Source organism: Bufo bufo, chromosome 3, assembly GCF_905171765.1.
Source record: "Bufo bufo chromosome 3, aBufBuf1.1, whole genome shotgun sequence".
Lineage (NCBI taxonomy): Eukaryota > Metazoa > Chordata > Amphibia > Anura > Bufonidae > Bufo > Bufo bufo.
Window position 1 is genome coordinate 284,667,487 of NC_053391.1, and position 23,334 is coordinate 284,690,820.

The 23,334-nt window shown below is 42.1% G+C and overlaps 1 protein-coding gene across 1 annotated transcript in view; it reads left to right on the forward strand.

The window, feature by feature from the left end:
- Positions 1-2,969: 2,969 nt before the first annotated feature.
- The window catches only part of TNNT2 (troponin T2, cardiac type), a 565,716-nt gene continuing 545,351 nt past the window's right edge, over positions 2,970-23,334 (forward strand). The window contains exon 1 of the mRNA XM_040424168.1: positions 2,970-3,027. The gene's annotated coding sequence lies outside the window, so the exon portion shown is untranslated. The remainder of the gene's footprint in view (positions 3,028-23,334) is intronic.

Sequence of the window (23,334 nt, forward strand, 5' to 3'; positions counted from 1 at the left end):
TTGGAAGTATATGCTGCTTTGTCTGAGAAGGATGAGAAAGCTAACAAAGTGAAGACTCCAAAGGAGACTCAAAGGCTGAAGAAGCTAAGGGCGATGAGTTGGAGTGGGAGAAATCCTCAGATGTTCCAAAGACCAAGGATAAGGCTGAAGAGGGGTCTGCCAAAGTGGGGAGAGCCACTGAAGAAGCAGAAGACTCTGATACTGAAGCCAAACCTGAGGTAACTCCTGTGGGGACAAAAAAAAAGAGAAGTGCTATCTGGTGATAGAAAAAAGAAACAAAGTGAGTGGGAACACCAGGTGACATTAGAGCGGCTGAAGGGTGGTTTAAAACTGACCAGCCGGATCTCCAACAAAAGGAGGAGGCAGGAACTCAATGTGGAAAAAGGTTGCGGAAGTTAAAGGTTGGGGGCCTAAGAAGAAATCTGGAAAAGAAGCAAGCCAGAAAGCTAAGTTCTCCAGCGCAGAGAAGTCGGAGGAGGCCTTTAGACACTGTAGTCTAGGTAGGAAGGCAGTGTTTATGACAAACCAAGCTCTGATGGCCTGGGTCTGGCAAAATAAAGAGAAGCCTGCGACGCTGGCCATCTCTTCCAGGGAGAACGTTGAGCAGGAAGATGGCAGTATAATGCGGATGCCCTATCACGAGCATCCGGTTGGTACATGTGTTCACCCCCACAAGTTTGAACAGAGGGGGGGGGGGATATGTGGCAATGTGAACATTGAGGTGTGCAGTAAAGTCACGGGGAAGCATGATAAAAGGGGTGTTGTGTGCACCGGGCGGGTGTCACCAAGGGGCCCGGCCTTGGTGGAGTAAAAGCCCTAGTTCAGGTCTCCACTAAAATATTTGGGGGACACCATGTAGATAGTTTAGCTGGTTTAGCTAGTTCAGGGCAGGCTTTTATTGGGAACAGGCAATGTGTTGGGTGGGTGCCTGTTACCCAGGTTCCAGTCCGGGACTTGAGGCATGCTCATGTCCGGGGATCCTATTTAATCCTGCTACTGGATCTTGGGTGTGTCTCAGTCTGGAGTTTCTTGTGAAGCAGAGTCCTGGTGAGGCTTTGTGTGAGTGGTCTCAGCCGGGTGGGCTGAGGGGCCACGAGGCTAGGCGATAGCCTGAACTTTGGGGGACGCGGTGACGCCTGTGAAACAAGGATCACAAGGCCAGAGTCGGGAGGACTACTGGGCCACAATCCCCCAAAAGGTATTGAAGTGTCACAGCCTGGAGGTTGCTGGACTGAATGGCTGAGGAAAGCTGCATTTGTGTTCCATGTGTGAACAGGGCTCTCTAGGTGAGTCAGGGATACGCTTATGTGTTTAGCTAGAGCCTAGCCGGGCAAGGGTTTGTTATTTTGTGTGGATGTCACACGTGATAAGTTGAAGCTGCGACTTCTTAACCTGTGCTTTGCTAAAGTGTCTGAAATAAAGCAAGAGTTTGGACATTATAATCGTGTCTGCGAAGATATCTGTGAGTGTGACCCCCTGAAAAGAGACGATCCCTTACAGTAGGCATAGTGGGGCTATATCCAACATTCTTAGGAAATAGTGGCATATACTACAGAGAGGTTTACCTTCAATACGCAAGTTCAATAATCCTCCAATAATGTCATATAAAAGAAGTGCCAGTTTAGGTTTAGTTGCTGAAATCAGATGTGGGTGAAATACGTGAGGATGGACAGCGGTATCTAACACCTAGGAAAATGGGCAACTTTCCATGCCTAGGTTGCTGCAACTGTGGTAACCTTATTAAGCCCCACTATTGCCCATCCCTACATTGGGAGGACTTACAAAAACAAACAGTATTATACCTGTAGATTGAGAAATATTATTGATATGCTACAGTATCCGTGCAGCATTATATATGTGGGAAAGACCACGATGGAGATTAGGGAATGTATTAACAAACATAAGAGCACGATCAGAAAACAGACAATGGATAAGCCAGTAGCTAAACACTTTGTAGAATGTGGTCACTCTGTCAACCAGCTCAGGTTCAGGATAATAGACTCGGTAGGTGCCCTTAGAAGAGGTGGGGGCAGAGGGCTTATCCTCAGGAAAAAAGAGCATGTGGGTGTATGCATTTTAGTTTGATTATAAGACACTATTCATTGGTTGTGATGTTAATTGTAAAAGGCTGCTATATATTGTATTGGCTCCCCCTTTTTGTGGGTGGAGCTGCATGCACTTTAAAAGGGTAGAGATTATTACTCTCTATTAGGCTTGACAAAGGCCAAAACGTTGCTGCTTGATTTTAGGGCATATTTTCTGTAAAGTCCGTCCAATAAAGGATTCACTGGAGATGCTGCCGCTACCTCTCTTCATTTGCTATACGGTTGACTGCTGAGGATCTGCGGTCGTGGCTCGGCTGTTGCATTACCGGGGTGGCCATTTATGTCAGTGGGTGCTGCTCTACAAACACTTTTGTCTACTATTCTGACAATAGGTCATCAGTATATGGCATTTAATAGTGGTGGCAGAAAAGCCAGTCTCAATAAATCTCCCCATTGTGTTTGTTAGAAAAAGGGGTGAATGCAATTGATAAATTACCTCCATTGTCTAGAGGCATTGTTGGCATAAGGAAGAATGCGCTATAAATATAGATCTATATGCAGGCATACATGGCACTGCAGATTTCTGTGTTCAAATTCAGCCACATTACATAATTTAGTGAATATAATAGTTGCATGTGTGTTATAAAAATATTGTAAATCATTCTTAAAACATATCATACATTCTGCTTAGCTAGTACAGTATGTTTGCGATTACTTGATTTCCATATTAGGTGAACCCGGTGGAATAGATTATTTGTCTATGCAGTTTTATCTTTAACATTTTGTCTCTGCAACCTGTGAACTTATATGGTGAGTACTTTAAATTCTGAAGTGGTTGAATGATAACCAGAAATAGAAATATCAAGCCAATCCAAAGAAAGTATGGAGAATGTTATCACAAAGTTTCTTCTGTCAGAATATAAGGGCTGAATGTCCTAGATTCCCATTTTACCACTTCAATTGAGCTACACAAGAGGCGCAGGTAAGGTCTATTTTGTCAGGCAAAAATTAAACGAATGTAAATCAGTATTTTAAGTTATAATTATTTATTCTTTTTAGATATCATGTACTATACTGATTTAACTCCATTTAGTCTATAACCCAAACTATATGGTTTCAAAGTATTCAAGTCAAAAATACTGCTGACAGATATTCCTTTCAATTTTATAGAAAATTATTGAAAATGTGCATACACAACAGTTTTTCTTTTTGGCATTTTAGTAGCGTTTTGGCATTTGTCTTTTTATCCAAAACACAGCATGCTCATTGATGGCATTTTTGGCATTTTTATTATAGGTTTGAATATGTTTAAATGTTGCAAAATAGTAAATACCACCAAAAAAGTTGTCAAAATACTATAAAAAATGTAAATTATTTAGATAAACATTTCATGAAATGTTACTAAATATCTCCAGTCTTAGGGCTCACTCACATGGCCATATGTGTTTTGTGGTCTGCAAATTGCAGATCCACAAAACACAATACCAGACGCCAATTTTTTTTACCCATGCAGATATATTCTATCCTTGTCAACCAAACGGACAAGAATAGGACATGTTAATTTTTTTTTGCTGGGCAGAGGATTGGACATGCAAATGCGGACAGCAGCCCCATTGAGATGAATATGTTCACATCAGATCCGTAAAAAATTCAGATCGGATGTGGACCCAAACAACGTTTGTGTGCATGAGCCCTTAGGCAACCAATGACGCCGTGCACTCGGCAGGACATATGTGTGAATGAGGCCTAAGACTGGAGATATACAGCGACATCTCATGAAATGTTTGTCTAAATATTTTACATTTTTTCATAGTATTTTTACAACTTTTTAGGTGGTATTTATTATTTTGCAACATTTAAACATATTCTTTTCAAACCTACAAGAAAAATGCCAAAAATGCCATCAATGAGAATGCTGTGTTTTGCATAAAAAGACGAATCCCAAAACGCTACTAAAATGCCAAATGCCGTTGCTCCATTCCGTGGCCCTGCAAAAAAATAAATAAATAGAACATGTCCTATTCTTGTCCATTTTGTGGACACTAATAGGCATTTCTATTATTTGCAGCCCGTTCCGTTGTGCAAATTGCAGAATGCACATGGGCGGCATCCGTGTTTTGTGGATACGCAATTTGTGGACCATAAAACATGGAACGGTCGTGTCCATGAGCCCTAATAGTGATAAATAACTAGACCAACTTGCCTCTCAGGATCCCAGACAAGCTGGGTGACAACACTGCACAGCTGTACTGGTGACAATAGAATATGTGGCCCTTGTACTATATGATAGAGTCACACAGTTTCAGGACAGCATTCTATTTGATATAACAAATATGTAAATATCACTGCCCCACAGAGATTGCTAATATGCTTTCCCAGACTGCAGAATGCAAGAATAGACTATCTACGAATTGGTAAATCCACAGCATTGTAGAATACATTGTAGAACAACCCTTTAAGGGTCCATTCACACGTCCGTTTTTTCTTTCCTGATCTGTTCCGTTTTTTCAGGAACAGATCAGGACCAGATCTGGACCCATTCATTTTCAATGGGTCCTGGAAAAAATCGGACAGCACAATGTGTGCTGTCCGTTTCCGTTGTTCCGTTCCGCATGTCCGAAAAAATATAAAACATGTCCTATTCTTTTCCGCAAAAATCGGATCCTGGACCAATACAAAGTCAATGGATCAATGGGTCAAAAAACGGAAGACATTCGTATGTCATTACGTATGTCATCCGTTTTATGCGGATTCCGTTCCTGGAAATTAGGCTTCCTCCCCAGTATTATTAGCACAGACCTGTCACTTACAAGTAGGAGGAGCTCCCGGCCGGACACACATCGCAGCTCGCAGTCGCAGGTAAGTATAATGCTTGTATTTATTGCTAAGTAACCATGGCAGCCAAGACTGCAATAGCGTCTTGGCTGCCATGGTAACCGATCGGAGCCCCAGCGATTTAAACTGGGACTCCGATCGGTACTCTCCGCTGCCACCAATGATGGGGGGGGGGGGGGGAAGAGGTGAGACCGCACTGGGCACATTTATTAATACTGGGAATCCGCACTGGCCACCAATGATGGGGGGGGGGAGAGGTGAGACCGCACTGGGCACATTTATTATTACTGGGAATCCGCACTGCCACCAATGATGGGGGGGGGGGCGGAGAGGTGAGACCGCACTGGGCACATTTATTAATACTGGGAATCCGCACTGCCACCAATGATGGGGGGGGGGGGAGAGGTGAGACCGCACTGGGCACATTTATTAATACTGGGAATCCGCACTGCCACCAATGATGGGGGAGGGGGGGGGAGAGAGGTGAGACCGCACTGGGCACATTTATTAATACTGGGAATCCGCACTGCCACCAATGATGGGGGGGGGGGGGGGGGAGGTGAGACCGCACTAGTCACATTTAATACAGGGGAGGGAGGGGGTCTGCCCCCTCCTGCCTGGCAGCACCTGATCTCTCACAGGGGGCTATGATTCGCACAATAATTGTGCGGATCACAGCCCCCTGTAAGAGATCGGGTGCTGCCAGGCAGCAGGGGGCAGTCATGTACACCGTTCTCAGTATATTCTAACTAGAAGCGTCCCCATCACCATGGGAACGCCTCTGTGTTCGAATATACTGTCGGATTTGAGTTTTTACATGTTTCTGTTTTTTGCGGATCCTCAAAAAACGGATGACATACGGAAACATTTTCAGGAACAACGGATCCGCAAAAAACGGACCGAAAATCGGGATGTAGAAAAATACGGACGTGTGAATGTAGCCTAAAGCCAGTTAAGGCCCCTTTTCAGACTAGCAAGTGTCAAGTTGCGGACTCGTAGCGCAGCACCCGTTCTGAACTTCCAGCAGTGTCGGGGGGTCGCATAGCATTATATTGATTTATGATGCTATGTAACCCCGGCAGTGCTGGAAGTTCAGGACTGGAGCTGTGCTGCGAGTCCGGAGTATGACATTTGCTCGTCTGAAAGGGGCCTAAGAATCCCCATGACAAATTTTCCATACTCTAGCATAGCTAGACAGATTTGTCAGTCAGGGTCCCAAGAAAGCTGAGTAACAAATTACAGTGAGAAATTCTTCATACAGTAGATACGTGTGTGGGACGTATCTACTGTACCGACGGCAAATCCCTTGTGTGGCAGGCGCAGCACTATGAAGTGCCTTTTGTGCTCTGGCATTAGATATTTTGATATCTTTGACTTTTAGTCTAACCAGACTATCTAGTTCTCTGTAATTCCTCTAGCACCGTTCTATGGAAACAGTAGGTTTTTAAGAGCACACCAAATGCTTGAAATAACTTCTTTATTAACTTCAACTTTTCTTAATATATAACACTTCTGCCTCCGCAGCAGATAGTCCATGTACATAACACGTGTTGAAAAGATATTACAAAATGGCGGTATGCATAAGATGGTTGTTCAACTGTTCAATCTTGTCATTCAACATAAAATGGTGGATATATTTCTCTCTTGAGTATCTGTACTCTCACTTTAAGTTACTTAATCACTTTATGATCTCTCTGAGAGGTATATCTGAGGTCTAACTAATAGTTCACTTGCAGAATTTGGTCACAATTTGCAGTATGCAGTTAGCAGTAACTATTTGCAGATTGGTTGAGTATGATCTGGTATGGTTGTATGCAATTTAAATTGCAATATGGAATTTGAATTTCGATTGTGAACTTTGTAGTTTGCAATTGAATTTGGTGGTACTGTACGTAAACACACATATAACTGGTTCAGTATACAGTTCTAATCACTACATTAACAGTAGGAACATTATATAACTGTTTTAAAAACCTCTGCTTCCATAAAACACAGCTCTTAGTGGAGTGAAGGTCTGTTCAGCTTTTCTCCTCTGATGTAATGATTCTAGCAGCTCCTGCTAGAGAATTTCCCACACAGGATGTGTGTGAGGCTGGCTGTGATTGGCCAAGACTCCTGCTGTGTGTGAGGTTGGCTGTGATTGGTCTAGACTCCTGCCCAGCAACAACAGTTTAACTCTATGCTTCCTGTTGTTTCTGCTGTGTCATTGAGCTTACCTCACATCCATATAATGAATCTTAAAGGCATGTTATCTTTTCTGCTTCTGTGAACACAATATATAACAGTTATATGACATCCAAACATGAAGTCACTGTAAATAACTCTGCTTTTGTCTTTAACACACAAACATAGAAACTGTATTAAGGTTATCGGCAGGTTTAGCTGTATAAACACATAAGCTATATTAGCAACCTAGGACAGGTCTTAGCTGTCCAGCTACACTCCCACCAAAATTAACTATAATTCTATGTTCTTAGTGGTAGGACTTGAACATGAATTTGAGGAATTTTCCATCAGATTTTCAACTTTCAAGTAGAACAACTAACTTCTGTATAGGACGTTCCAACTTAAGTGGAGTAGTGAGATGTTTTCCCTTTTTGTCAAGTTTTGAGTCTCTTATTTGTAACAACACTCTTCTTACTAGTCTGTCTTCATTCTTTTGAACTTCTAGAACTTTAGCCAATTTCCATTGACTTCTAGATAAATCTTCTTCTTTTACTAACACTATGTCACTAACTTGCAAAAAAAAAAAGAGGGTTAGTCAGCACATCCCAATGCGCAGGTGCACGCTGCCATGGCTAGAAACATAGAGGAAAAAGACAATGCAACAGCACTCTGCAAACCAGATAAAGTACAATAATGCCATAGTCACAAAAAACATTCAAGTGCTAATGCTACGCTTATTTATAAAGGGAGATGCTTGGAAAATGCATTTTATACAAAACCATTTGAGCCCATCTGCCAAACGTCAAGGCGATCTCTGTAAGACGGGAACCTAACACTAAATACTACCTGTTATGCGCCATAAAGGCCGCCATAAGGTTCAGAAAGTGTTGGTTCCACATGCATGCTGGATCCACTCCACTCTTTACCATTGTTGGTGCCATAAAGGCCTCCATTACTTCCAGGGGATGCAGGTACCAACATGCATGCCGAGCCCACTCCATGCCTCTCTTGGCGCCAGACGGCTTCGAATTAATGTAGTGAAAGCAGGCCACAGCTTTATATTAAATATATATTTATAATTAAAATGCATTTGCCAAGCATCTCACTTTATAAATAAGAGTAGCATTATCACTTGAATGTTTTTTGTGACTATGGCATTATTGTACTTTATCTGGTTTGCAGAGTGCTGTTGCATTGTCTTTTTTCTCTGTTTCTAGCCATGGCAGCGTGCACCTGTGCATTGGGATGTGCTAACTAGCCCCCTTTTTTTTGAAGATTTACAGCGCTCAAGGTGTGGCACTCCAGCGAGTTGTGCACTCCTGATTAGCCTGTCTGCCCCATAGGCTGATTTTAATTAGTTTCAGTATAAAGCTGTGGCCTGTTCTCACTACATTCATTGGAAGCCGTTTGGCGCCAGGAGAGGTATGTAGTGGGCTCGGCATGCATGTTGGTACCTGCATCCCCTGGAAGTAATGGAGGCCTTTATGGCACCAAAAATGGTGAAAGGCAGAGTGGACCCAGCATGCATGTGGAACCAACACTTCCTGAACTTTATGGCGGACATTATGGCGCATAACAGGTAGTATTTAATGTTAGGTTCCCGTCTTACAGAGATCGCCTTGACGTTTGGCAGACGGGCTCAAATGGTTTTGTACAAAATGCATTTTCCAAGCATCTCACATTATAAATAAGCGTAGCATTAGCACTTGAATGTTTTTTGTGACTATTGCATTATTGTACTTTATCTGGTTTGCAGAGTGCTGTTGCATTGTCTTTTTTCTTTATGTTTCTAGCCATGGCAGCTTACTTTTCCCAAAGGAACTCTGGACCGGTGAACCAGTTAAAATTTTTCAATTCTGTTACATTTAGGCCTCTGGAAGCAAGATCTGATCTGCTGGGTTATGCTTTGTGTCAATGTGATGCCAATGTTCTGGATTTGTTATTTCCTGAATTTTCTCAACTCTTTTGTCGGCAAAGATATGGAATCTTCGAGCTTCGTTGTATATGTATCCTAGGACATCTTGTGAGCCTGTCCAAAAATATTCTTCATCTATTTTTAATTCCAATTCTTCTCTCAGAAACTTGCTTACTGATGCTGAAACAACAGCTGCTGTCAGTTCAAGTCTTGGTATTGTCTGTATACTCGTAGGTGCAACTCTGGCCTTCCCCATAACCAGGGCACAATGTATCTTTTCTTCTCTACTCTGATTTATGAACACTGACCATAATCATAACTACTGGCATCTGAAAAGTGACGAAGTTCTATTTTCTTGTACTTTCCAAAATCACGAGGTACAAAACATCTGGGTATCCGAACTTCTCTTAAATTTTGCAAGTCTCTTATCCAACTCTCCCACCTTGGCCTCAAATTTTCAGATATGGGCTCGTCCCATCCCAACTTCTGTCTGCATAATTTTTGTTGTATTTCTTTTGCTCTGAGGATTACTGGGGCCAAGAATCCCAATGGATCATATATAGAAGCCACTGCAGAAAAAATGGTGCGTCTAGTTGCAACTTGCTCTTCAATAGATACTTCAAAGAAGAACTCGTCGTTCTCTACATTTAGTGTTGAGCGAACTTGTGTTTTAAGTTCGGCGTCTAAAGTTCGGGTTCGGGTTATCAAAGAATCGCGTTATGGATTCCGCTACCAGGGACCATAACTTTGTCCGTGGTAGCGGAATCCATAACGCAAATCTTTGATAACCCGAACCCGAACTTTAGACGCCGTACTTAAAACACAAGTTCGCTCAAAACTATCTACATTCCATCCCAATCCAAGTATGTTTTGAACTGGAAGATGATCATAATTGAGATCTACATTCTTCATTGTTGATGCACGTTCAGAGTCACTGATGGATTCCAGTACCTCTCTGTTGTTTAAGATGAATTTATGAAGGTGCAGGTTTCATCTTGCGCATAACTCTTGGCTTTCTTTCACTAGTTTGATTGCAGATTCTGTGGACTCTAGACTTTTGAGCCCATCATCTACATAAAAGTTTTTCTTCAGAAAATTTGATGCTGATCAGCAATCCTTTTCATTCTGATAGCCAGGTACTTCATACCATAATTTACTTCATACATACCTGGAGATGATGCTGCTTCAAACAAGTGTACTTTCATTCTGTATTCTGCTGGCTCTGAATCTGTATCTCCGTCCTCCCACCATAGAAACCTCAGGAAGTCTCTATCTTCATTCTTCACTAAAGTTGAGCGAACCCGAACTGTAAAGTGTTCGGCACTTTCTTGGCGCTTTTTGAAAGGCTGCAGAGCAGCCAATCGACAAGCTTTTAACTGTCTGACCTTAGAAGCCGTCACAGCCATGCCTACTAATGGCATTGCTGTGATTGGCCAGTGTAGCATGTGACCCAGCCTTTATATAAGCTGGAGTCTCGTAGCGCTGCACGTCACTCTGCTGTTACTAGTGTAGGGAGAGGATGCTGCTGGTGATTTCAGGGAGAGAATAGGAGAGAATTAGTGTTGAGCGAACAGTTCGAGCATAGTTCGGGTCCGTACCGAATTTTGGGGTGTTCGTGACACGGACCCGAACCCGAACTTTTTCGTAAAAGTTCGGGTTCGGGTTCGTCGTTCGGCATGTATTTTGGCGCATTTTGAAAGGCTGCAAAGCAGCCAATCAACATGCATCATACTACTTGCCCTAAGATGCCATCGCAGCCATGCCTACTATTGGCAAGGCTGTGATTGGCCAAGTGCAGCATGTGACTCAGCCTCTTTATAAGCTTGTGCGCACGTCGGGACGTGCTCACTCCCGATGTGAATAGAACAGGGATAGACGCAGCTGATGCTAGGGCGAGAATAGGCAGGGATAATTGAATAACTGGAAGCAAATTTCTCTCCTCCACCTGTGATTCATCTGAACAACTGCAGCTGAGCTGCTTTTTTTATAGGGATTGGCTATTTTTAGAGTGGCCAGAGTGATTTTTCCATCCACATGTACCTGGGCTGACCGCCGGCCGCCATTTTGCGACTTGTAGTGCTGCAGCAGAAGCTGCCACAGTGTGCATTCCAAAGCTCCAAACAAGTCAGACATCTACACCTGGGATTCAGACCAATAGCGATTTAGCAGCACAGTCCAAGGCTATTTTTTTTAAAGGTTGTGCAGACCATTTTGTGGCACATGTTACTGGGCTTATAGGCGGCGGCCATCTTGGGACTAGTGCTGCAGCACAATCTCTCCCAACGTCCATTAATCACTTGTAATAGTGGTCTGTGCCATAGAAATCCTACATCAGGGACTTGGGTGTGCTTGTGTCACCCCTACTAATACCAGTCCACCTGTAATCCATACAGTGAAAAGCCATAAAGTATTCCAGTGAGGGAATTTTTTTTTTATTTTAAAAAGGCCAAGTTAGTTTATCTGGCGTTCAATATACTAGATACAGTTAGGCCTGCGTTTCATACATCTGGAATTAGCAAACTAATGTGCTGGGGTTGGGAAAACATATATGTACCCATACTAGAATCTGTCAAAGAAAGCGGTACTCACATATAACAGTCATTCCATCTGTAATCCATACAGTCAAAAGACTGAAAGTATTCCAGTGAGGGAATTTTTTTTATTTAAAAAAGGCCAAGTTAGTTTATCTGGCGTTCAATATACTAGATACAGTTAGGCCTGCGTTTCATACATCTGGAATTAGCAAACTAATGTGCTGGGGTTGGGAAAACATATATGTACCCATACTAGAATCTGTCAAAGAAAGCGGTACTCACATATAACAGTCATTCCATCTGTAATCCATACAGTCAAAAGACTGAAAGTATTCCAGTGAGGGAATTTTTTTTATTTAAAAAAGGCCAAGTTAGTTTATCTGGCGTTCAATATACTAGATACAGTTAGGCCTGCGTTTCATACATCTGGAATTAGCAAACTAATGTGCTGGGGTTGGGAAAACATATATGTACCCATACTAGAATCTGTCAAAGAAAGCGGTACTCACATATAACAGTCATTCCATCTGTAATCCATACAGTCAAAAGACTGAAAGTATTCCAGTGAGGGAATTTTTTTTATTTAAAAAAGGCCAAGTTAGTTTATCTGGCGTTCAATATACTAGATACAGTTAGGCCTGCGTTTCATACATCTGGAATTAGCAAACTAATGTGCTGGGGTTGGGAAAACATATATGTACCCATACTAGAATCTGTCAAAGAAAGCGGTACTCACATATAACAGTCATTCCATCTGTAATCCATACAGTCAAAAAACTGAAAGTATTCCAGTGAGGGGATTTTTTTTATTTAAAAAAGGCCAAGTTAGTTTATCTGGCGTTCAATATACTAGATACAGTTAGGCCTGCGTTTCATACATCTGGAATTAGCAAACTAATGTGCTGGGGTTGGGAAAACATATATGTACCCATACTAGAATCTGTCAAAGAAAGCGGGTACTCACATATAACAGTCATTCCATCTGTAATCCATACAGTCAAAAGACTGAAAGTATTCCAGTGAGGGGATTTTTTTTATTTAAAAAAGGCCAAGTTAGTTTATCTGGCGTTCAATATACTAGATACAGTTAGGCCTGCGTTTCATACATCTGGAATTAGCAAACTAATGTGCTGGGGTTGGGAAAACATATATGTACCCATACTAGAATCTGTCAAAGAAAGCGGTACTCACATATAACAGTTATTCCATCTGTAATCCATACAGTCAAAAGACTGAAAGTATTCCAGTGAGGGGATTTTTTTTATTTAAAAAAGGCCAAGTTAGTTTATCTGGCGTTCAATATACTAGATACAGTTAGGCCTGCGTTTCATACATCTGGAATTAGCAAACTAATGTGCTGGGGTTGGGAAAACATATATGTACCCATACTAGAATCTGTCAAAGAAAGCGGTACTCACATATAACAGCCATTCCATCTGTAATCCATACAGTCAAAAGACTGAAAGTATTCCAGTGAGGGGATTTTTTTTATTTAAAAAAGGCCAAGTTAGTTTATCTGGCGTTCAATATACTAGATACAGTTAGGCCTGCGTTTCATACATCTGGAATTAGCAAACTAATGTGCTGGGGTTGGGAAAACATATATGTACCCATACTAGAATCTGTCAAAGAAAGCGGTACTCACATATAACAGTCATTCCATCTGTAATCCATACAGTCAAAAGACTGAAAGTATTCCAGTGAGGGGATTTTTTTTTTTAAAAAAAGGCCAAGTTAGTTTATCTGGCGTTCAATATACTAGATACAGTTAGGCCTGCGTTTCATACATCTGGAATTAGCAAACTAATGTGCTGGGGTTGGGAAAACATATATGTACCCATACTAGAATCTGTCAAAGAAAGCGGTACTCACATATAACAGTCATTCCATCTGTAATCCATACAGTCAAAAGACTGAAAGTATTCCAGTGAGGGGATTTTTTTTTATTTAAAAAAGGCCAAGTTAGTTTATCTGGCGTTCAATATACTAGATACAGTTAGGCCTGCGTTTCATACATCTGGAATTAGCAAACTAATGTGCTGGGGTTGGGAAAACATATATGTACCCATACTAGAATCTGTCAAAGAAAGCGGTACTCACATATAACAGTCATTCCATCTGTAATCCATACAGTCAAAAGACTGAAAGTATTCCAGTGAGGGGATTTTTTTTATTTAAAAAAGGCCAAGTTAGTTTATCTGGCGTTCAATATACTAGATACAGTTAGGCCTGCGTTTCATACATCTGGAATTAGCAAACTAATGTGCTGGGGTTGGGAAAACATATATGTACCCATACTAGAATCTGTCGAAGAAAGCGGTACTCACATATAACAGTCATTCCATCTGTAATCCATACAGTCAAAAGACTGAAAGTATTTCCAGTGAGGGGATTTTTTTTATTTAAAAAAGGCCAAGTTAGTTTATCTGGCGTTCAATATACTAGATACAGTTAGGCCTGCGTTTCATACATCTGGAATTAGCAAACTAATGTGCTGGGGTTGGGAAAACATATATGTACCCATACTAGAATCTGTCAAAGAAAGCGGTACTCACATATAACAGTCATTCCATCTGTAATCCATACAGTCAAAAGACTGAAAGTATTCCAGTGAGGGGATTTTTTTTTTTTTAAAAAGGCCAAGTTAGTTTATCTGGCGTTCAATATACTAGATACAGTTAGGCCTGCGTTTCATACATCTGGAATTAGCAAACTAATGTGCTGGGGTTGGGAAAACATATATGTACCCATACTAGAATCTGTCAAAGAAAGCGGTACTCACATATAACAGTCATTCCATCTGTAATCCATACAGTCAAAAGACTGAAAGTATTCCAGTGAGGGGATTTTTTTTATTTAAAAAAGGCCAAGTTAGTTTATCTGGCGTTCAATATACTAGATACAGTTAGGCCTGCGTTTCATACATCTGGAATTAGCAAACTAATGTGCTGGGGTTGGGAAAACATATATGTACCCATACTAGAATCTGTCAAAGAAAGCGGTACTCACATATAACAGTCATTCCATCTGTAATCCATACAGTCAAAAGACTGAAAGTATTCCAGTGAGGGAATTTTTTATTTATTTAAAAAAGGCCAAGTTAGTTTATCTGGCGTTCAATATACTAGATACAGTTAGGCCTGCGATTCATACATCTGGAATTAGCAAACTAATGTGCTGGGTTTGGGAAAACATATATGTACCCATACTAGAATCTGTCAAAGAAAGCGGTACTCACATATAACAGTCATTCCATCTGTAATCCATACAGTCAAAAGACTGAAAGTATTCCAGTGAGGGAATTTTTTTTTTATTTAAAAAAGGCCAAGTTAGTTTATCTGGCGTTCAATATACTAGATACAGTTAGGCCTGCGTTTCATACATCTGGAATTAGCAAACTAATGTGCTGGGGTTGGGAAAACATATATGTACCCATACTAGAATCTGTCAAAGAAAGCGGTACTCACATATAACAGTCATTCCATCTGTAATCCATACAGTCAAAAGACTGAAAGTATTCCAGTGAGGGAATTTTTTTTTTATTTAAAAAAGGCCAAGTTAGTTTATCTGGCGTTCAATATACTAGATACAGTTAGGCCTGCGTTTCATACATCTGGAATTAGCAAACTAATGTGCTGGGGTTGGGAAAACATATATGTACCCATACTAGAATCTGTCAAAGAAAGCGGTACTCACATATAACAGTCATTCCATCTGTAATCCATACAGTCAAAAGACTGAAAGTATTCCAGTGAGGGGATTTTTTTTATTTAAAAAAGGCCAAGTTAGTTTATCTGGCGTTCAATATACTAGATACAGTTAGGCCTGCGTTTCATACATCTGGAATTAGCAAACTAATGTGCTGGGGTTGGGAAAACATATATGTACCCATACTAGAATCTGTCAAAGAAAGCGGTACTCACATATAACAGTCATTCCATCTGTAATCCATACAGTCAAAAGACTGAAAGTATTCCAGTGAGGGGATTTTTTTTATTTAAAAAAGGCCAAGTTAGTTTATCTGGCGTTCAATATACTAGATACAGTTAGGCCTGCGTTTCATACATCTGGAATTAGCAAACTAATGTGCTGGGGTTGGGAAAACATATATGTACCCATACTAGAATCTGTCGAAGAAAGCGGTACTCACATATAACAGTCATTCCATCTGTAATCCATACAGTCAAAAGACTGAAAGTATTTCCAGTGAGGGGATTTTTTTTATTTAAAAAAGGCCAAGTTAGTTTATCTGGCGTTCAATATACTAGATACAGTTAGGCCTGCGTTTCATACATCTGGAATTAGCAAACTAATGTGCTGGGGTTGGGAAAACATATATGTACCCATACTAGAATCTGTCAAAGAAAGCGGTACTCACATATAACAGTCATTCCATCTGTAATCCATACAGTCAAAAGACTGAAAGTATTCCAGTGAGGGGATTTTTTTTTTTTAAAAAAGGCCAAGTTAGTTTATCTGGCGTTCAATATACTAGATACAGTTAGGCCTGCGTTTCATACATCTGGAATTAGCAAACTAATGTGCTGGGGTTGGGAAAACATATATGTACCCATACTAGAATCTGTCAAAGAAAGCGGTACTCACATATAACAGTCATTCCATCTGTAATCCATACAGTCAAAAGACTGAAAGTATTCCAGTGAGGGGATTTTTTTTATTTAAAAAAGGCCAAGTTAGTTTATCTGGCGTTCAATATACTAGATACAGTTAGGCCTGCGTTTCATACATCTGGAATTAGCAAACTAATGTGCTGGGGTTGGGAAAACATATATGTACCCAGACTGCTGGTATCCAGGGTAACAGGGGGAGGGGATACCACCTTTAACTCACCCTTGGCCCCTTTACCCAACCTTGACCCATAACAAAAGACACGACAACTGTATCACTTTATTGCTGGATGGTGATCGGCCACAGCTTCTTTATTAAAGCGGCAAACCTTAATAAACCATAATATCGGAACGGTATGCCAAAGGCTGGACTCCCAGCGGGCAAGTTAAACCGTAATCATCCGAGCTGTCTGCCAACCGCTGGACTCCCAGCGGGCAGTTACTCCATCTGCAACCACCATATCTCCGCTGTACTCAAATGCCGCCAGCTGTGACTTCTTATTTTATTTTATTTTTTTCACTTTATTGATAAACTCGACCAAAATTCGCAGCTTCTCCAAAGCCGTAATCATCGGAGCAACATCCAAAACCGCTGGACTCCCAGCAGGGTCTCTTAAAAATAGAAAAACAAAACAGAATAACCAAGTATCCATAACTGAACAGAACCGTTCACTTCGATCCGCCTCCCAAGAATAACCGCAAAGGGAGGGAGGGAGGGCCAATCTGCTTCCACTTGCAAGAGGAAGTGACCAGGACAGAGATGATGTATATGTGACCTTCAGGATTTCCTGCACCGCCCCCATCCTGTCTAAGGAGGTTCCCCAGTGATTAACCCTCAATGACCCTAATCTGCAACCTACTTAACCATTACTGAGACGGGGCCAGATTCCTAAATGCCCCAAAGGGGAAAAGGGGGGGGGGAGGACCATCAGTCCCTAAGCACCCTCCCTATACAGTCAGGCGCTTTCCAGACTGCTGGTATCCAGGGTAACAGGGGGAGGGGATACCACCTTTAACTCACCCTTGGCCCCTTTACCCAACCTTGACCCATAACAAAAGACACGACAACTGTATCACTTTATTGCTGGATGGTGATCGGCCACAGCTTCTTTATTAAAGCGGCAAACCTTAATAAACCATAATATCGGAACGGTATGCCAAAGGCTGGACTCCCAGCGGGCAAGTTAAACCGTAATCATCCGAGCTGTCTGCCAACCGCTGGACTCCCAGCGGGCAGTTACTCCATCTGCAACCACCATATCTCCGCTGTACTCAAATGCCGCCACGGAGGAGGCCCGTTCTCCCAACTGGGCTCCGACCACCACCCAGCATAACCGAGTCTGTTTTAGCTCACGTACAGGCCAGAAAAGGAATTGTCCAAATTAACACCCAAAAGGAAGACACCATCAGGTCCCATTAAAAACCAAGGCCAATAAGGCCCGTGATGAGAGCATAGTCCAACCACTTTTCAAATCACTAGCCAGACCACACATGGAGTACTGTGTACAGCTCTGGGCTCAGAGGAGGGCAACTAAAGTAATGACTGGAATGGGGCAACTACAGTACCCTGGAAGATTGGCAAAATAAGGTTTATTCACTGTAGAAAAAAGACGACTAAGGCGAGATCTAATAACTGTGTATAAATATATCAGGGGTCAGTACAGAGATCACTCCCCTCATCTATTTATCCCCAGGACTGTGACAAGGGGAACATTCTCTGTGTCTGGAGGTAAGAATGTATTTTCACAACATAGAAGAGGATTATTTACGGTAAGAGCAGTGAGACTATGGGACACTCTGCCTGAGGAGGTGGGTGAGAAAGGGATAATCATATGTCAGGACACATGAGGTCCAGAGCTCTGGAATAGACAAAGGCGCATTACCACAGCGCGGGTCACCAGCATCACCGCGCCTCCGGCGGAACTCTATACCAACCACCTCTGGATGGAGTTATGACCACCAGAATTCCAGGATCCTTGTCCAAAAGACTTCCACCTCTCGAAAAACCAAAGAGCGCCCACCAGCCTCTGTTCCTCTCTCCGCACCGCACAGAAGGTATACGAAAGCCAGCCATCGAACCGCTAAACGCCCCAAATCTGAAAGAAAAAACAATTAGCCCGAGCCACAACACGCAAAAGAGGATCGCACAACTAGACACAGAATAGTTATATTTCATCCAAACAGTATTTTCTTTTTTGTTATTATTATTATTATATTTTTTTTTTTTTTTTTTTAAAACCAAGGTAAATTGTCAAACCATAGTGCACTTGGAAAGAGTAAACGGATGGCTCACTGAGTGATCACGCTAGGTGCTCTGGACGAAGAGAGCCACCCCTGGCTCTGGAGAAGGTAAGATACATGCAGAAAATTAAAAAGCAACTAACAAAACAATATCCTTAATCGATGAATACTCGATTTTCCTGGAGACCTAGATGTTTCTCACAATTAAAGTCCCAGTGTAATAAGCCCATATCATATGGGTGAGTCCCAGTGGAGATGATAAAAGCTGTGTCCCAGTAGGAGTAATCAGAATTTTATCCTCAAAGCTCTATATAGAGAACAGGGTTGTGCCTATGCAGACTGGCATAGATAATAAATGCAACCAGATTTATTTTATTTTACCGTACCCGAACAAACCAGTCCGGGTACACACACCCCCGGGCGCCCCGAGCGCCGGCCCAAATCACCCACAAATTGTCAAACCGCCTGGGGAAAACCTAACCTAAAGGGAAAAACAATTGGAGCCCCACCATGCGTGAAGTCATTACAGAATACCAAACGAACCGACCAGCCGGATCGAAACCAGGCGGAGGGGAGGTACACACCCCTATATATTAACTGGATCGACAGGTATAGACGGACCCCAATCCCGAGTACTATTACCCCATACAAAAATTCTGGAATAACAACCCCCCGCGCAGTGCGGCCTTGAATGAAGAGACAAACACCTTGGAGAAAATATCAATCAGCCAGAACAGAAGGCTGAAGGAGACGGGACGTGACTATCCAAACTAAATACTCCCTAACTATACCGGTATCGCCTACCATACAATGAAACGATACATGCAAATAATGCTTGGAGGGTCACCATGCCGACCTGTGAAGTCCTGTCAAGAGGACCAGTCAGTGGGTCTGACCCGCATCACAACATAGATCCGAACGGGGAATAAAAGGCTGCAGTTTAACAGTGTAACTCCATGAATGGTGTTATATCAATGCTCCCCCTGAGCGATGTCTACGAACGGACCTGGTTATCCGCTACTGGCTTACCATCTAGTTATACCTGCGACTACTGATTCCGCCATATCCACTCAACAAGGGGCAGCCCTGCTTCGTACAAACCATGCGGCACCAGTATACTAATACCACCCTCACGGCAACTAACCCAGCTGGACTAGAAGAAAGTCTCATGAACTGCTAACATCGTGTACATCTCACCTGGATTCGACCCTACTGGATCCCACCGCACTGTAACTCCTGTAACACTGGACATGCGGAAAGTGCATCACCACCAAGCTGCCCGCCTGCACAGACATGCTAGAAGCTCAGCCGAAGTGCCCGGTATAAACCTTACCAACGGAACCTTGGGCCGGTGACCCATACCGTAGACTGCAGAAAGAAAACCGTAATTGCGGCTGTGATGATATGAACTCACAACCATTTACATTAAAAGAAGGTCCATAGCCACGGGGTATAGAGCTGAATGCTAGAGGGATTACTACTACTGCGTCTCGCCTCCGTATATATGTACTAACCATGTCCTGTATGTCATTGTTGAAAGGCCAAATAAAACGCTTATATATATATATATATATATATATACATATATATTATTATTTTTTATTTTTTTATTTTTTTATATACACACACGGCCTAGTGCCCGCAGATAGGAGCATAACAGGCAGTACTACTTTTATTTTATTTTATTTTTTAAATACTACACTCCATGCTGAAAAGCCAATAAACAAAACACAAGATAGAAGCAAGGCTTCTCATGCAGGAGAATATAAACATACAAAATAAATATATATATCGATCAAACCTGTTTAGTTATTTATATATGTATTTATTCTTTTTTTTTTTTTTTTTTTTTTTATACCTTTATCGTAATATGTATATTCCATATTTTTTTTTTTTTTTTTTTTATTATTATCCATAAAATTACATTGTTAAATCATTTATTATTAGTATCATTTCATTCTTTTTAATCACGTTTTATTTTAATATTTTTTATTTTTTTTTATAATACCTAGATATATATATATACTCAGTTCCATTTTTTTTTTTTTTTTTTTTTTATAATACCCTTTGTTATTCATTTATATATTTTAATGCCTATAATATATTAATTCGGTTAGTAATTTTTTTTTTTTTTTTTTTTTTTTTTTTTTTTTTAAAACGTATAGCCAGAAAAAACCTCCATATATGCTAATGATATCCCATTGCTCAGGGCTGCACCTGAGTTGCCCAATTTCCAGGAAAATATGTGCGGGTAACCTACAGGCTCTGTAAATCCACCCTGAAGCCATTAAACGACTATCGAGATTGTTTTTTTTTGTATTTTAAATTTTTCATTTATTAAGGCAGGGACACCGCCTCTACCCGTGATTCTAACTCTGCACAAGAACCATCCTCCCCGCAGTACTCACCAGTCACAGAGAGGGACGGAACCTCCAAAGGAGCGGGTACGGGCTGCAGCGACCAGGCCGAGCCCTGGAGTGACGGTCAGGCAACAGCCTCGATACGGTGATTGTATAACCAGACTCCTCCGATGCGCCTGACATCCGTCCTAAAGACGATGATAAGCGCCACCTGAGGATCTGGAGCGCCCATTTCTCCCTGAAACCCAGGAACGGCGACAGGACTGGCGCATGTGGAATCCATTACGGCCATGCCTCCAGGCAACCTAAGGGAAGAAAAAACCGCACCTGTGCCTGCGTGAAGGGGAGGAAGGAGGGGGGGGTGTCGCCATAATGGCTGCAAATAAGACCCAGAGAGCCTCATTGTACGGAAGGGGCTCTGATCGCAAAGCTGGGACAGTAGGAATACCCCTTAGAAGCTATAGGCATAGGTGCACCGAAATCGGACATGGCAAGCACGAGAGGTTAATCTATAATACTGGACAGGAGACTGGGGGAAGCTAAAACAAGCACAACATATGAAAACTCGCCTGCCCAGCGGTGCCCGGTACGGGACCCGGTAAACGCTTCAGGGGAAGAGGGGCGGGGGTTAGGCGAAGCGACCTAGCTTGCGCCATGGGAGCTAAAGGAGGCCGTCCAAAGCAGCAGGGGGGGGGTGAGGACCCCATATTGCCCTACATTACCGGGGAGACCAACAATCCCGCCCGGCTTGCTTAGCCCTAACGCCATGGAACAGAAGCTAGGAAGGGGGGGGGGGGGCGTTGACACAGCGCAGCACCACAGACATCACAGGATGGGTCGAAAGAAACGGCCCACACACGCGGGAAGCTGGGGGATAATAAAAGTCGGGGGGGGGGGTTAGGAGGAACGGCGAGCAGACCGCCGGACCTTCGCTGAAGCGCTGGAGCTGCATGTATACCGCAGCAGCAGCTGCACAAAGCCCCAGAAGCAGGCACAGGGGAGGAGGATGGCAGGGTAGAGCTCAAGCTGCTCTAACAGAGCACAGCTAACCCTCCCCTCCTCATGTAACTCACCAGGGAGAAGCTCAAAAGGGCAGAACCACCTGTGGACTCCTGGTATGGACAGAGCAAAGGGGTATGTCCATACCAATCTGCTTCCACTTGCAAGAGGAAGTGACCAGGACAGAGATGATGTATATGTGACCTTCAGGATTTCCTGCACCGCCCCCATCCTGTCTAAGGAGGTTCCCCAGTGATTAACCCTCAATGACCCTAATCTGCAACCTACTTAACCATTACTGAGACGGGGCCAGATTCCTAAATGCCCCAAAGGGGAAAAGGGGGGGGGGAGGACCATCAGTCCCTAAGCACCCTCCCTATACAGTCAGGCGCTTTCCATACTAGAATCTGTCAAAGAAAGCGGTACTCACATATAACAGTCATTCCATCTGTAATCCATACAGTCAAAAGACTGAAAGTATTCCAGTGAGGGAATTTTTTATTTATTTAAAAAAGGCCAAGTTAGTTTATCTGGCGTTCAATATACTAGATACAGTTAGGCCTGCGATTCATACATCTGGAATTAGCAAACTAATGTGCTGGGTTTGGGAAAACATATATGTACCCATACTATAATCTGTCAAAGAAAGCGGTACTCACATATAACAGTCATTCCATCTGTAATCCATACAGTCAAAAGACTGAAAGTATTCCAGTGAGGGAATTTTTTTTTTATTTAAAAAAGGCCAAGTTAGTTTATCTGGCGTTCAATATACTAGATACAGTTAGGCCTGCGTTTCATACATCTGGAATTAGCAAACTAATGTGCTGGGGTTGGGAAAACATATATGTACCCATACTAGAATCTGTCAAAGAAAGCGGTACTCACATATAACAGTCATTCCATCTGTAATCCATACAGTCAAAAGACTGAAAGTATTCCAGTGAGGGAATTTTTTTTTTATTTAAAAAAGGCCAAGTTAGTTTATCTGGCGTTCAATATACTAGATACAGTTAGGCCTGCGTTTCATACATCTGGAATTAGCAAACTAATGTGCTGGGGTTGGGAAAACATATATGTACCCATACTAGAATCTGTCAAAGAAAGCGGTACTCACATATAACAGTCATTCCATCTGTAATCCATACAGTCAAAAGACTGAAAGTATTCCAGTGAGGGGATTTTTTTTATTTAAAAAAGGCCAAGTTAGTTTATCTGGCGTTCAATATACTAGATACAGTTAGGCCTGCGTTTCATACATCTGGAATTAGCAAACTAATGTGCTGGGGTTGGGAAAACATATATGTACCCATACTAGAATCTGTCGAAGAAAGCGGTACTCACATATAACAGTCATTCCATCTGTAATCCATACAGTCAAAAGACTGAAAGTATTCCAGTGAGGGGATTTTTTTTATTTAAAAAAGGCCAAGTTAGTTTATCTGGCGTTCAATATACTAGATACAGTTAGGCCTGCGTTTCATACATCTGGAATTAGCAAACTAATGTGCTGGGGTTGGGAAAACATATATGTACCCATACTAGAATCTGTCAAAGAAAGCGGTACTCACATATAACAGTCATTCCATCTGTAATCCATACAGTCAAAAG